At 37.0% G+C, this 15,860-nt stretch overlaps 1 long non-coding RNA gene across 1 annotated transcript; it reads right to left on the reverse strand.

Annotated features, from left to right (window-relative positions):
• Positions 1-8,100: 8,100 nt before the first annotated feature.
• LOC148126858 (uncharacterized) lies at positions 8,101-14,774 on the reverse strand. Its single transcript, XR_015741407.1, has 5 exons — positions 14,650-14,774; positions 13,111-13,218; positions 10,085-10,184; positions 9,742-9,802; positions 8,101-8,462 (listed from the first exon to the last, which is right to left on the reverse strand). It is a non-coding gene; the product is annotated as an uncharacterized LOC148126858 (long non-coding RNA).
• Between the last annotated feature and the right edge of the window lie 1,086 nt (positions 14,775-15,860).

Below are 15,860 nucleotides of genomic sequence, written 5' to 3' on the forward strand. Positions count from 1 at the left end.
TTCACCTGAGTGTTGGCTGATGCAATCTTCCCAGGCCAGGTGGTGAGATGGGCAGGGCCTTTGTTATGTAGAATACTCTGGCCTAGGCCTTAATGGCCCACCCATTAACAAAGGTTGGGGTGAGCTTCTGCTTCTGAGGTGAGTTTCTGCTTCTGAAAATTTCTATTCTTTTTAGGGGAAATGTTCTGCCTTTTTAATATTTCCTAGGATATTTCATTTTTCTAGGAGAAGGGTGGGTGCTAACTTCCTACACCCGAGGTTAAATGTATTGGTGCATCAGTTCGTTGCAATGGTATAATTGGGAGATTATTTCTGCATATCTCTTACACATATAGCTATTTCTTTGCAAGAGTTACAGTTTTCCAGCCAACTTTCCAAAACTGGGTTTATAATGTGGATGTAAAAGAATTTTAAAATGTCAGAAAAAATAGTAATGTACAGGTAGTCCTCGACTTACAACAGTTCATTTAGTGACCATTCAAAGTTACAACGGCATTGAAAAAAGTGATTTATGACCATTTTTCACACAACCATTGCAGCATCCCCCTTGATGGGCTGTCTGCTAAAATAAATCCAGGTCATGGCATACACTTGAAAGTAAATCAGGAAGCCTGTAATTGTGGATTCTGTCTGACAAAAACAAAGAAGGAAATATGCAGGTGTAAATCTGGGTAGTTAGAAAGCTGATAAAAGTAGCAAAGAGTTAGGCAACTTGCAGACCTCAGCTAAAAATTAGGAATGGAGATGGCCCACAGTAAATAAAATGTGTATTTGATAACTCCTGGGCATTCATTAGCCATGGCTTAGGAATAGGGATAGCTAAAGACCAATAGAACATATTGTAGAATTATTACTAAAATGTTTATTAGATGATATTTCTTATTATCCCGCCTTGTCCTGCCTTCTTGAGTGAAAATGTATGAAGCTTACTTAATCCTTTGTTCTTGGTTCTTGGCATTTTGGCCAGGAGCCCTTTTCCTTGGGGTTCCCCAATAAAAAGCAATCAAAACCTGCACCTCATGCCTGGCATCCTTTATTGGCCTTGGCACCAGGCTCAGACCCGAATTGGGGACAACACCATGATCAGGTGATCAAAAATTGGATGTTTGGCAACTGGTTCATATTTATGATGGTTGCAGTGTCCTGGGGTCACCTCATCCCCTTTTGTGACCTTCTGGTAAGCAAGGTCAGTGGGGAAACCGGATGACTTAACAACCATATTAGTAACTTAATTGCAATGATTCACTTAACTGTGGCAAGAAAGATAGGAAAACTCACTTAACAAATTTTCACTTAGCAACATAAATTATGGTCATAATTCGAGAACTACGTATATGATAAATTTGGTCACTTTAGGATTCTGAGGTGCATATCACACACAGAGGCATACACACATTGTGCCTTCAGGTCAGTGATGATTCCCGTGGACTGGTCCCTGCATTTTTCTTGGCAAAGTTTTTGACAGTGTTTTACTTTTGCCTTCTTGCTAGTTACTAACTGAAGATCACTCAGCTGGGTTTGTACCTAAAGCAGGACAAGAACTCAAGGTTTCCCTATTTCTAGCCTGGTGCCTTTAACCACTGCACCAAATTGCTCTCGAATCAAATATCTAAAACATGAATACAGTGAAACACTATAAACAATATAATTTAAATTAATAAATATAATGAATATGTGATTATTGGGAATATAATAATTCTTAAATTTATTTGCTTACTTTGCCATGGGGCTATTTTAGTTGGTTTACAACAACCACAACAAAAAGGAAGTTTAAACAAAGTGAAGATAAAATAATAGGACAATAAAATGAGCAAGGAAAAAGAAAGCAAAGAAAATACATCAATATGACTAGTAAAAATATGGGTGAGTGGAGAGCAGGGGGGGAGGTGGAGTCTGTTGTCAATCTAGCACTTACAATGAAATGTTCTTTAATAGCTCAGAAAAGTGGATGTTGAAAGCAATATTGACTGGCCTTAATTTTTGCTGTGTTTATGTTGGCAGTTTCAGAACAGGCAGAAGCAAGTGAGCTATGGTCAGAATAATTCATGGAATGGCTGACATCCTATTACAAGCTGTCTAACCTCTCTGCCCGCATACTGCCCTTTCAAACCATTCAGTTTATAATGGCATTATTATCACTCACTACCGTTAAGATAGTAAGCATAGCTATGTACTGTTTTGCCAAATTGATAATGGCTTCAAGGAGGATAACTTTTCAGTGTTACTCCCCCCACCCCAATAAAGCCCAACAACAAAATGAGCTGAGCTTTAGCATTTTATATTTATTTTTAATTTATTTTAAGTCAAATAAGCTGAGTAGAGTTACCTCATATGATACAAATTGAACAAGGCTATTTTTCAGTTTCTGACAAGACTATTTCTATTTGTTCTCTGATAATGTTTATTATTAAGATAATTATTATCTTAAAGATCAAATTTGTGCTTTAAATTATGGTTTTGGGAGGGGAGAAGACTCAGAAAATAACACCCTGCAGTAATTTTAATTCCAGTAAGTATAGCAAGATAGAGAATTTGTGTCTTTAAAAGTTTGAAATGCCCATTTATTGCCAGAAACAGGTATGTGTCAATATATTTAGTTGGGGTTAATAGCAGTTCACTTTGTTTCAAAGTGATAACCAAATTGCTGAAGTTTGCACCTCATTTAAAGAAAGGTCAGTAACCTGGTACATAATGTATGAACTTCCTTTTAGAGGTCAGAATTTGAGGAAATCATTTGGAAATACTTGAAGTAGTATTACCTGTAATTGCTTTATACTGAGTTTTGGGGTCAATACAGGAAGATGCATGTATATTGCATTGACCTGGAAATGTAATAGCCTTCTATATCAGAATAAGATCTTCCCCTCAGAGATTAAAGAAGCATCTTTTCCTTGGGAAAAAAATGGCAAGCAAGACAGCTTGATTGAGGGTGTAGCTAATGACCATGACAGAATGAAGAGACAGTGAGTGAACTGACTCTTCGTGATTCCTCTCTGGACAAGGAGACCGCTTGGGATTGCCCACAAGTGCTCCAGACAATTACTCCTCTTGAGAAGACTGCAAACCAGTGATCTCCAATGGGTTTAGAGTTGGAGGTGTCAAACTCACACCGTCATGGTTGGCATCATGTGACATATCGGGACTTTTTTCCCCTTTGCTAAATCAGGCGTGGGCATGACCAGCATATAACTCATCTGACCTATGGGCCGGGAGTTTGACAGTTCTGGTTTAGAGCTTTGGGAGATGAGGGAATGCCACCATAACTCTGGGAGATGAGGGAATGCCACTGTCTGTGCCTTTAAAGATAAAGAGTTCATATACTTTTCTAACCACTTTTGTAAATTGCTTGTTAGGGCTTTTCATAACATAATCCTATAACAACTTTTAAAATATCAGAAGCCATAAAAAAGAATAAAATAGGGAAAGCACCAAGGCCTGATGGATTATTGAGTTTATACTATACATGTTTCAAAGACCAACTTTTTCAACCACTTAAAAGCATGGTGAATTACAGGGATCTGCTATGCCAGAATCTTGGAAAGGGGCTAGTAGTGCTTTACTAGCAAAGGAAGGATGAGATTTAGTTTCAACTAAGAATTATGGATTGATTAAATAATGGCTTTGAAATATTTACATTGACATCTGATAAAGAGGATTTTACATGACTTTATTCATGGTGATCAATGTGATAATTAAGAGATAATGTCAGAATTGTATTGGATATAGTAGAGTATCTACAACGACACAGTGAGAAACAAGTGGCACTGAGTTTTCTAGAAGCTGAGAAAGTTTTCAGTAATTTGAATTGATCATTTACGTTAAAAATTTAGGGAGGTTTGGATTTTGGGGAGAATTGTATTTAAGGGATTAAATCTTAGAAAAATATTATTGTAATAGCAATTTAATTAAATCATGTAAGATACAGAAGGGAACAACACAATATATTTTATCCTTGTCACTTTTTATTTTTGTTCTTTTAAGTGTTGAACAGAGACATCAAGATGAGAAAATAATGAGATTGAAAATTTAAAAGAGGCTTACAAATTCATAACTTTTGCTGATGATTTAGTTTAGTTTATGAGATCCTCAGAAAGGGATTGAACACTTAATAAAGAAAATTGAAGGCCTTTGGTGCATTAGTTGATCTTAAAAAACAAAAAGCAAATATGTTGGTTAAAAATATCAGTATACAAGATCAAACAGTCTAAAACATAGCTTTAAAATTGAGAAATATCTGGAGATCAGATTAACTAATATAAATTGTCTGATATTTGGAAATAATTATATAAAAATATGGAACAGTATTAAAAAGACTTATTGAAGTAGGATAAATTACAACTGTAATTGTTGAAAAGAATTTCAGTAATTAAGATTAATTTTATGTAGCATGTTCTTATTTCAGACAATATTGATATTAATCACTGATGTATCATTTCAACAAAAGCAAAAGATGTTTAAAAACCAAGAATTAAATTGTAGATACTAAAGAAAAAGAGGTGGGCTAGGATTATCTGACTTAAAATTGTTGCTTGTTGCCTGATATGGGTGCAAGATTGAGAAACAGGAAGATGTTGGAATTAGAAGATTGTGATTTGAGATTTAGGTAGCTTGGCTGCTTATGGTATAAAAAAGTTAAGGTTAATGTAGATTTTAATAATCTCTTTATTAATCTCAGACATTTAAGATTGCCAGGTTCTGTGTAGTGGCATACAAAATTAGACAACAAATGATGATGAGCCATTGAACTTGTTTGAGCAGGGAATAGATTAGATGATGTACCATTGGTATTGGTACCTAATGAATTGTCAAAAATATATAAAGGAGTATAACATGTATGTTGGAAATACAGTCTCTGTGGAGGTACTTTTTACCATTTTTGGTAACTACATAATAAAGCTTAGAACTACAGGGACAAGATATATATTGCAATCCAGAAAAGGACTTTTTTCCATACAATTTTAATATGAAGTTATATTTAATTGAAAACAGATTTAGCTTGCTTTACTGTTCTGTTACCACCTTAGAAATGAAAGCCAGCTGGGTTACTTTGGGCCAGTGATTTTCTCTTAGTTAATTTCACCTCACAGGCTTGTTCTGGGAAAAAAGAGTATTATGTATGTTCTCATAACTTTATAAGTATCCTTGAGATACTTATAAAGCAATAAAAGTGGGATAAAAATCTAATAAATATTTCATAAGCACTGCTTATTTTTGTTTTAGCTATTTTATTTCCTATTCATTAGCAAGGATTCTGTCCTGCATATAATATGGCAATAGCAGAGACCCAGAAATGCAGGAAAAATATAAAATTGTTTGAAAAATAACAGAATGGCAACATACGTCAACATATTTCAATCCAATTGAGTGCCACAGAGTTGTTCTTTTTGTATTAAAAAGCTACATATTGGTAAAGGTATAGAAAAGCTGACTTTTCATTTAAATCATGCTATTGCTTATATAAGGTTGGTTTATTGCAATGATACTTTTAATGTCACTTTGCCAAAAAAGGCTCATAAAGCAGAGATTATCTTACATGCTTTACATGCCATTAAAATCTAGCTTTGTTTTTAATTCCTGCCAGTTTCTCTAAAGGCATTTTTTATATCTTGGTTCACCCTCAAATTTGGCTTGCTACAATAAGGATTTGCATCATTAAATTCAGTGGATTTATGGATAAGGATTTGCATATCAACACACATCTTATTATGGCAATCTATAGCATTCTACTATTATAAGTAGTACCACTTGCAATTTACACTCTGAAATATCTCTAAGAAGAAAATAAGTAAAATTCTATGTTCTTAAAAATGAAATAAAAATGAGAATGTAAACTATATGCACCATAAAAACAACATTCAAATGTTAGGGTATGTTTTTAAAAAAAGAATATTAAATTTATTAAAATGTAATGCAAAAAACTTCCCCCAATCAAATGAAGTCCAGGTCATGTTTGTCCCAAAGGTGCCTCTCCCCCCGCCCCCCAAGACTTTGAAGATATTTGGCTTCTCATCCAAGAAGCTTGACTTCAGCTCTGTCTGGATGGTGGGGAATGGAACTATTTATATTCCTTGCAGATAGTTGGTCATTTGCATTCTTTTAAACTGGAGAGTTGTTGAGGCCATTTGGAGGTTTATCTATATGTGCGGACTACCTTTGGGTGTGGAGTACTTTTGGGACAACTTCTATTTCAGCCTGTACGGCAATGTATCTCAACCTCATTCTGGATGCCTGGAGTTTTGAGGAATTCTGGGAGTTGAAGTCCAGGCATCTTAAAAGTTGCTGGGGTTGAGCAACACTGCTGTAGGGAGACATATTAAGTTGGGAGAATGAGCAGAATCAGCCTATCCTCCTCGCTGAGAAGAACTGGGGCTTATCTTTTTCAGTTTAATTCTGAATGAGGAAGAAAATTGGTGCAGGGGACCTGATAGCATAAGATTGACATTGAGTCAAAATTAAAATAACAGATTACCTGGTCAAAACTGATTTAGGAATTTAAATATTAAACATTTTAAATTATAACTGAAAGTTAATTAATATCCCACACTGTATGGTACTATAGCACGATGGCTACACACTGTACTTGCAGATTTATTCCTGATAACAAATGGGCTGCTGCATTCTGAATTAAGTCTAACTTTACCAATAGCAGAGAATATTTGTAGCTCAGAGTTGAGCTGTGGGATCCATGCTGCTCTCTGAGAACACCAAGGACCCCACAAATATAACCTTGAAAAAACACTAAACATGTGCATTAAACAACGAATTCTACATTATTAATATTTTGTCAAGTGCTAATTTTAAGGCTCAGATGGTTCTGTTTTGCACCCTTACATCTTCTGAGCCAGCAAGGGTAAAGCAATCAATTGAATCGTATTTCTCAGTGAAAGAACAAGTCCCTTGTGTTTTGTCATTGTATTGTCAAGCTGTGCACTCTTTTGAAAAGTAGGAATCTTTGGAGCCACTAGATGTCCCCATTTCAGTAATTTTCACTGTTTATCCCTGATTTAAAATTAATCTTCCTGCATAGTAGTTTATGGGAATGTGTTTATAGCCTGCTGAAAATGTCAACAGAAGGTGAGGCATGCCAAGTTAGTCATTAATGAATGACATTAAATCTCCCACAAATCTCTTAAGACCAACCTCAATCTGATTTCACTTGTGAAACCAGCAATATCACATAAATGTTTTATTCTCAAGTTCATTAAATACTTTAACTGCAGTTGGGTGTACATTTTATTCATGTACCCAGTTTTGTTGTACTTTATCTGCAATAGTGCCCAGAATTATGTCCTCTCTGAACATCTGCAACAAACATCTAAGAGTTGGTTCAATGTCAGCATAGTGCACTGTTCTGATTCTGCAAATTGAAGCGCATTTCTGAGAGAATTAAACCTCCTTACCACAATATTCCACTGCAAGTTAGATGAGATGGTGACGTGTTCTTATCCTTCAGAATAGAATTTATCTAGAATATAGAAACTAGGCCCAAATCCCAAGAATTTTAATTATTGCTCTTTCATGTGAGGTTTGAGTTTAAAATTTCACCAGTTCCATAAAGGAACCCACTCAAGGATAAGGCTTAATAAGGGACAAGAGGTAAATATAGGTTGCAATATATCCATCACATTTGTCAATGTCTTTGGAACATTGTTGTTAACTGTTTGACCTGAGCATTTTGAAGATGGACTCCCTTTAATTATTGTGATCCCTAGAAACCCTTATAGACGTGGAGGGATGTAGCCTTTGGACTGTATATGTTTTGCCTGTGCCTGACTATTCACAGCACAACCTAAAATATACTAAAGTTGATATTTTCATTCAGTGTGCATTTCTGAAACAAGGATATAATATCCCACTTCTCTTTTTCTTTTCATGTACATTGTTAACATGCATAGAATTTAAAATAGTGAATAAAGTATTATTTTTAAAAATTGGTTTTCAAGTGGAATGTTGTGACTCCTTGGAGCATCAAGAGTAATCTACAGATAATAATTTTGATCATGCTTATTCAGGAAAAGCAGGAGCACACTCAGAAATCACTCACATTTTGCTTGGGCAACTCACAGCAGGTTTATACAAGCCAAGTGAAGGAAAGCCTGGAATTGTTATAAGGGGGTTAAATTTGGATGGTCCAGACATCTGTGAAAACCATCTACCACTAACAATGGTTTTAAAATTGATTGATTGATGATGCCCAAAGATGCTTTTTCAGGAGGCAACTGGACTTTCTTGTTTTTTCCTTTGAAGACTTTTCAGTTCTCATCCAAGAAGCTTCGTGAGCTGACTGGATGGTCAGGAATGGAAGGATTTGTATTCCTTGCAGATAGCTGGTCATTTACATTCTTTTAGAAAGTCATTGAGGCCCCTTGCAGGTTTATCTGTGTCCTCAGGATCATCTGAGTAGTGCAAATGGGTGTGGAGCCTTCTTGGCTGTAGGATGTTTTCTCTCCTGTGTTCCTTCACTGTTGAAGACAGGTGCAGGTTGTTGGGGATGAGCCTGTGTTGTCTGCATCTCAAACTGAAGCGCAAATGGTTCCTGTAGTCTGCAATTTTTCTGTAAATCCATTCATACTCCCACACCATTTGAAGAGTGTTTATCCCAAAGTGAATAGCTAAAAGTCTATGGAGCCTCCCAGTCATCCAGGTCATGGTTGTTCCAATTGGGAGCAACCATGACCTGGATGATTGACAATCTCCATAGACTGATTAACTGATGGTTCAATTTTACTAACAAGGGTTAATATTGCAAAGTTTGGGCAAAATTCTGGGATTAGAACCAGGTTCAGTTCCACCCTCAACTCACCCTCACCCTGGACACTGACTGGACACTGTGCACCATCATATTGGTAGGATAGTGTTCACTTTTTCACCTGAAGCAGAGATCGATACTTTCCTAAAGGAGCTTTAAAAAGAGAGATTTTCCCTAGTGGCGCCTTACAGGTGGAGCAGGGTCTTATTTCATCAGGATCTATCATTAACAGTTTCTTAAAAAGCCCTAGAGACCTACTGATTTTCTCCCCAAGTTTTTCTCCTAGTGAAGTTTTAGTGTTCCCTTCTAGGTATTAGCTATAACAAAGCCTAACTTTCAGAGCTGTTTGAGACTAATGGCTAAGACAGAAGGCTAGAAATCATGAGATTCTAGTCTCACCATAGGCACAAAGCCATCTGGATGACCTTGGTCCCGTCATTCTCGGCCCTAGGAAGCAGCCAAGGACAAACTAATTCTGAAAGGGCAGCATGGCCTTATCCAGGAAGCCGCCAGGAGTCAACAGACTTAGAGGCACGCATATACCCTAATTTTAGTAGTCTGGTATAGGAATGATCACTTTAATTGGTGGTGATTGTAAACCTTATTCATTCTTTATATGTTGTAGGCTTTATTGTTGCTTAATAAATGCTTTAAGATACTTTTGGCTTCAAAACACCTTAAAAGTATTTTAAATAATAAAATAATAAAACTTGAATTCCTATTGTTCTTAGAAAAACTAGAAGATATGTAGGAAGACAGTAGACATCAGTGATATTTACCACTCAGAGATTAAAATTGCTTCAGAACTGTCTAGCTCAATGTTTTTCAAACTTGGCAAGTCTGGGAGTAGAAGTCCAATCTTAAAAGTTGCCAAATTTGAAAAACACTGAGGTAGCACAATGGAAAAGCAGGATGTGTGTGGGAGAAGGGGGGGTGTTTCCAGACTGTCCTAGAACTTCAACCAGGAAGGTTCATGGCCACCTTTAGCTTACCTCTTAGGATTGCTGTGGGGGGAAATTGGAGGAAAAGTGCCATGTAGATTGCCTGGAGCTCCTGAAGGAAAGGTATAAACAAACAACCAAACACGAATGAATATTTATTATATGCATATTTGGCTTCTCCCTCCCACCCCAGAGAAGTTCTATTATCTGAACCAAACACAGTAAGTGATTTGGAATGGAACATAAATACTTAACTCTGCCATTATCATTTAGGACAAGGTTCCCCCCACCCTTTTTTTTAAAGACAGAGAAAGTACCAGCTGCTGGGAGACAGCCTGATTGTTAGTAAAACAAACCAGATTTTGCATATAGAGAGCTTAAAATAGGCTGCTACCTTCCGGCATCTTGTGGGATGCTTTCCTCTCATTCGCAGGTTCAATTGCCAATCCAGTCAGCTTTCCTACAGGGGTTGGAGGCATGTCTGCTTTCTTGCCCTTCATGAAAAAGATGGCTTGGTTTGGTTTGTAGATTTGTCGTTAAGTTTGGAATCACGCTTAAAATGGCAATTTAGATGGCAATGATTTATTCTGAATTATTAATTCCAGGCATCAGTTCACTTCTGGCAGAAAATCTCAAGTTTCATTGACTCTAATCAGACTAAAATTGGCCCTCGGTCTTCCCTTTTTTGCAGGAATGTTAGAAACAATGCATGGACTTGATTCAGCAAAGTACAGCAATCAAGCACATGTTTTAATGGGCCTTTCTATTAATAGTCCCATTGTATACAGTGTTATAAATCTGGCACATGCCTCAGAACTTTTTTGACCTGGTGCCTGTTTATTGTCTAAAATGTCCTAAAAATTAAAAAAAAGACCCTTCCAAAATAATTCAGAAAACTGGTTTTCTGAAGGATAATGCCCTAAATCATCACCTTCTTAAAGAGCGTGAAAGCAAAAAAACCCTAATTTTCTGCCAGAAAAGACATGTTGTCTTTTCTTAAACAAAAATAAACTGAAAAACATCCTCTTGAGAAATGTCCCACTTTTTAATATTTTCTTTCCGTTCTTTTTTCATAACAGGAAAAGGATTGCTGTTCTTTTGTTGAATCTGAAACACCAACAGCTTTATTCCATTTTTTTACCATTTTAACAGCAAAATACTATATGCCAAGGCATGTGCTAGGAAATTTCTGTTTATTTAAAACACATTGATAAGAAAGTAAATGCAAACAATTGTTTCCCGTAACCAAATCAGCTCAACTTAGGGTAAAGAATTTGTTAAACATTCTGTCATGGCTTCATATCATTTCAAAGATTCCCCTTGCCTGAGTCAGCCATCCCTAACTTCTGTGCAATTTTCATTTTCAGCACTGTAAATAAATTACATTATTATTTATTTTTAAATAGCAATACCTTCATAGCCTACTCGGAAAAATATATACCGTGTTTCTCCAACAATACGGCCTCTACCAATAGGAAGGCCCAGCATGATTTCTAGGCATGAGGTGAAATTAAGTCCCACCCCCCAAATTTAGGCCTATTTAATCCATGCGTTTCCCTGCCATTTCTCACATTGTTCGTTAGAACTACATGAGGTGAAGAGAAATGGGGGGGAAGGGCGGGAGGTGGGGAGAAAATTTGTCTTTAGGAGTGCCCTGCAGGTAGCCTAGGCTAGAATACCCCAATCTACTGATAGAAGCTCCCCAAAGGCAGAGTCCCCAGCCTCTTTGGGGCGAGGCATGGCTGCCTGTGTCCCCTCGCCATTAGGCAGTGTCTTTCGGGTGATGGAAGCTCCCCAAGGGCAGTCACCAGCCACTTCAATCAGCCGGTAGAAGCGGCCTCATGGCGAGGGGAGTGTGTGTGTGCTTGCCCCGAGGCCATTTCTACTGGCCGATCGAAGTGGCTGGTGATGCCCTTGGGGAACTTCCATCACCTGAAAGACACTGCCTAATGGCGAGAGGACACGGGCAGCCTCGCCTCGCCCCGAAGCGGCTGGGGACTCTGCCTTTGGGGAGCTTTTGTCGGTGGATAGAAACGGCCTCGCGGTGAGGGGAGTGTGTATGTGTGTGCATTTGCCCCGAGGCCGCTTCTACTGGCCGATCGAAGTGGCTGGTGACTGCCCTTGGGGAACTTCCATCACCTGAAAGACATTGCCTAATGGTGTAGGGACATGGGCAGCTATGCCTTGCCCTGAAGCGGCTGGGGACTCTGCCTTAGGGGAGCTTTCGTTGGCCGATAGAAATGGCCTCATGGAGAGGTACATACTTATGGGCCACTCTAGGTGGGGGAGGAAATTAAGTCACCCCCGAAAAGACGGCCTAGCCGTTTTTGGGGGGGTCAAAAAAAAAAAAAGGCCCGGCCTTATTTTGTGAGAAACATGGTATTCATGTACACCCAGTTCTTGTCTTCCTAGTTAGACTGTGAGATGGCACATAACATTTGTGGAACTGAATATGTGTCAAGGCTATTGCTGTAGCTAAGGTGCAATTTTGAAATAATTTCATTATTAATTAAGACTCATTGGCCTAGAATTAAACCAGCATAACTGATGGTTGGCTATCCCTAATAATACTATTTAATCTGAGTTTGGGATGAGGGGCTCCAACAGCTCCCAGAAGTCCTTCGCTGAGCAAGACTAGAAATGAATCTGTAATTTAATTAGAAATGAATCTCTTTCTAACAGCTAGTTTACTCAAAGTGCTTTTCAAGGGAAGAAATGGGTTGCAAATGATTCTGCAAAATAATTTGTGGATCTCATGTCATAATTCCTAGAAACTAAACCATGGTTTGGAGAATTTCTGTTTCCAAAAATGCTGATGTTAGTATAAAAATAATGTGATAAATGAGTATTGAATACTCCTTAACTAGTCCCCCCCAATTCTTTAGAAAAGAATTTTCTGTTTTTAAAGTTAGGAAAACCACCACAACATATATAACAGCAGTAATACATCTAAATGCCTACAGTGGAAAAGTGGAGTGGAAGTAAAGCTGATGTAATTCTTGGAGATGGCGAAATTGCCAGCTTTGACTGAAGAAAAGATTTTGATCAATTTTATTTCTATATGGAAACCACTTTGTACTTTTTGCAAGGAACTGAAAGAAATAAAATTTTGATTTTGGGATTTGATGACTAGAATTATGTGGGATTGTGGAACTAATGTAGACTATTGTGAACTTTAGAGTAAGGGTTTGGTGAATTTTTATCTATATCTACATCAAAGAAAGTCAGAAGTCATTCCTTTTCTATTCTCTTTACTTGGTTTTTTTTTTTTTTGCCTTTTTATCATGCTTTCCCCCCTTACTTTTCCTTTTTTTTTCAATTCTTTTTCTCCTTTTTTATCTTTTATTCTTGGAGGGTTTTTTTTTAAATGTTATAAAATGATATATAAAAGAAAAATTCCCAAATTGCTGCAATAAATACCTTCTGACCTGATCCAGGAAGACCTTTCTTATGCTGCTTATCCCAGAAAAGTCAATTATATGGCTTCACAATCAAGTCCATGTTGAGTGTTAATGCTTCCTTCCATTTCTAGGAATAATACATTTGTGATCAAGATTTAATCTTGTGCTCAAAGCAGCCATCCTTAATCTAATCTGCTCCAGATGTACCAGACTATTAACTTTCAGAATTTCCATTTAAAACTCTTATTAGCTGAAAATGTTAGAAACCATAGCCTTGTCTATTTGGAAAGCGACAAGGTGGACAAGGAGAATGAAGGGTGTATATTGAATATTATTTCCAGAATACTATAAGTATACAAATAAAGTGTGTTAAACATCTTCTGAATATTTGAAGGTCATGCTTCAGAAATCTAATAGAATGGGATGGCCTTAATTCCTACTATTTTGCAACAGGAAAAGTAAGGCAAAAGAAAATCCAGTAACCTGGTTAAAACCAGCCTTCAGTTGCTACAAAAAGAATCTCAGAATCTTCTGATAAACAAAATTTAAAAATATTTTACATGCCACTTATCTTGATGGTGGGGGAAATAAAGTAGGTTAAAATATGATGCTTGTGTCTTGTATCATCATCTGATTGGACTCAAATGCTAAACGCATCCTTGGGTTCTCAAGTTTGGCTGTCACCTATCTCTGCTTAGTTTTATTGAAGGAAAAGAATGGGATAGCAAATGTTAGGATATGACATTTTAAATCTATTTGTGCCACATCAGAAAGCAGATTCCCTAGAACATATTGGAGAACATTGAAGTACTGAAAGAAATTGCTTTTATTTAAAGAACAGATATCCAGAATATATCAAGGTCACAGAGATGACATGTATATATCAAAGTTGCTAAGTAGTTAGTACAGAAATATTTCCTTATTTATTCTTTGCTTTTCTCAATAAAAGTCTGATTAATGCTTGTGTGCCTCAATAAGCTTCTATTCTATTTTTAAAGATGGCACTGTTTTTATTCACCTCCTTCCCATCATTGAGGAGTGAAGGGTTCCATTGTTTATTGTTATTCCAGACACTTGTGATAAAAGACTACATTTTATGCACTAGGCAAAGTTCTTAGCCACTGTGCTATTTTAGCGCTGATTAAAAAGGGAAAGTAAAAGTAATTAGAATGTAAAATTATTGTTGTGTCTGCACATATATACATTTTGATATTTTAAGCAACAATATATAATTTGACGTTATTTTGTGTGCAATTGGTGAAGCTCTCACTCCTGGAGCACTATCTCCCTATAAAGCCACCACCTGAACCAGAAATCACTTTTAAAGCTGCTGCTTGCACCAGTAACCATGAGTAAACCTGATCCCAAAAAACAAGCCCAAAAACGCTGGATTCTGAAGCCGTGGAGCCCAAATAATGCTAGCATAGCTCCTTCTAATTGATCCGGAGTCCTCCTCTCCCTCCCCAGAGAAGTGAAGCTCTTCCATCGAGCCCTAATAACCACACTGGTAGAGCTCTGGAACTGATCACTTGGAGCCCGAGGAGTGCAATCAACGTACCTTCATTTAAATCCCTCACACAGCTGATAGAAGTATCTTCCACGCCAGACAACGCGTTTCCATTAATATCCCCCACACAGTTTCCCCGGAGCCACATCAGACAGCTGGCAGGGAGAAACAAGGAGGGAGGAGAAAGCCCCGAGGCTCTTAGGAGCCAAAAGTTACCCTGGACAGCAGAGGAAGGCTTTGGTTGTTGAGACGAGAGGACAGTCTCCTTGACTGAATTTCTGCAGTGGAATTTTCCTCGGAAAGTGGGACTCAAAGGAGGAAAATAACTGTGATTAACGATCTGGAGTGACTGTCAGATTTAGTTAAAAAAAGGTATTGCAACTAGAAGTAACTTTAAAAGTAAAGGACAGATTGGATTAGTTAACCCAAATTTCTGGACTGTATTTTAGTACTATTCAACTTGAAGAACTTTAGAAAACTATTGCAAAACAATCTTATTCAGAGACATACTGATTGTAGTTAAAGTGTTTTAATTCAGCGAGTTTTGCTCTCTTTCAAAAACCCAGCGTGCTTTGAACATCCTGTTACAGCCTTTTGTTTACAGAGCAATAACAGCAGCATTCAGAGCAATACATTCCTCTTACCCAGTCTATCACAGCTGCTAGAAAAACAAACAACCCTTTCCTTAAAGACTCTCAATACTACCTCATTACTTTAATCAAACACCCATTAATTCATTACCTCAAAACTTACAACTTTTCTACCTCATCACCTACATCAATGATTAGATAATCAATTTCTATAAAATATTTTATTAATGGTTTAATTGATTTATTGTATTAATTGATTATTGTGACTAGAGTGTTTAGTGCAAAGAGTGTGATTATTGACTAGTTTAAAAGATCAAGATTCATGTAATTTAATTGATTAGTAAAATCAGTGATTTAGTGAATTTAATTGAACAGTGTGACTAATGATTAGTGTAATTAATTGATTAGTAGTTAGTGTAATTAATTGATTAGGTTGATTGTTGCTTAGGAAATTATCTGACTAGAGAGATTACTGCAATCGATTGATTGGTGTGATATTGGCTATATTGATTACCCAAAATTGTTCCATTAATTAATTCAATCAACGTACTATCTTAACAAACCTACCATGCCAAGAAAAAAAATCCAATGCCAAACCACAACCTAAAGAGAATTTAATCCCCAACAATGAACCACAAGACTCCTGCACATGCCTTAAATGCTACAAAACTC

The sequence above is a fragment of the Pseudonaja textilis genome, chromosome 2 (genome assembly GCF_049901715.1).
Source record: "Pseudonaja textilis isolate UNSWEBS1 chromosome 2, rPseTex1.2, whole genome shotgun sequence".
NCBI classification, from domain to species: domain Eukaryota; kingdom Metazoa; phylum Chordata; class Lepidosauria; order Squamata; family Elapidae; genus Pseudonaja; species Pseudonaja textilis.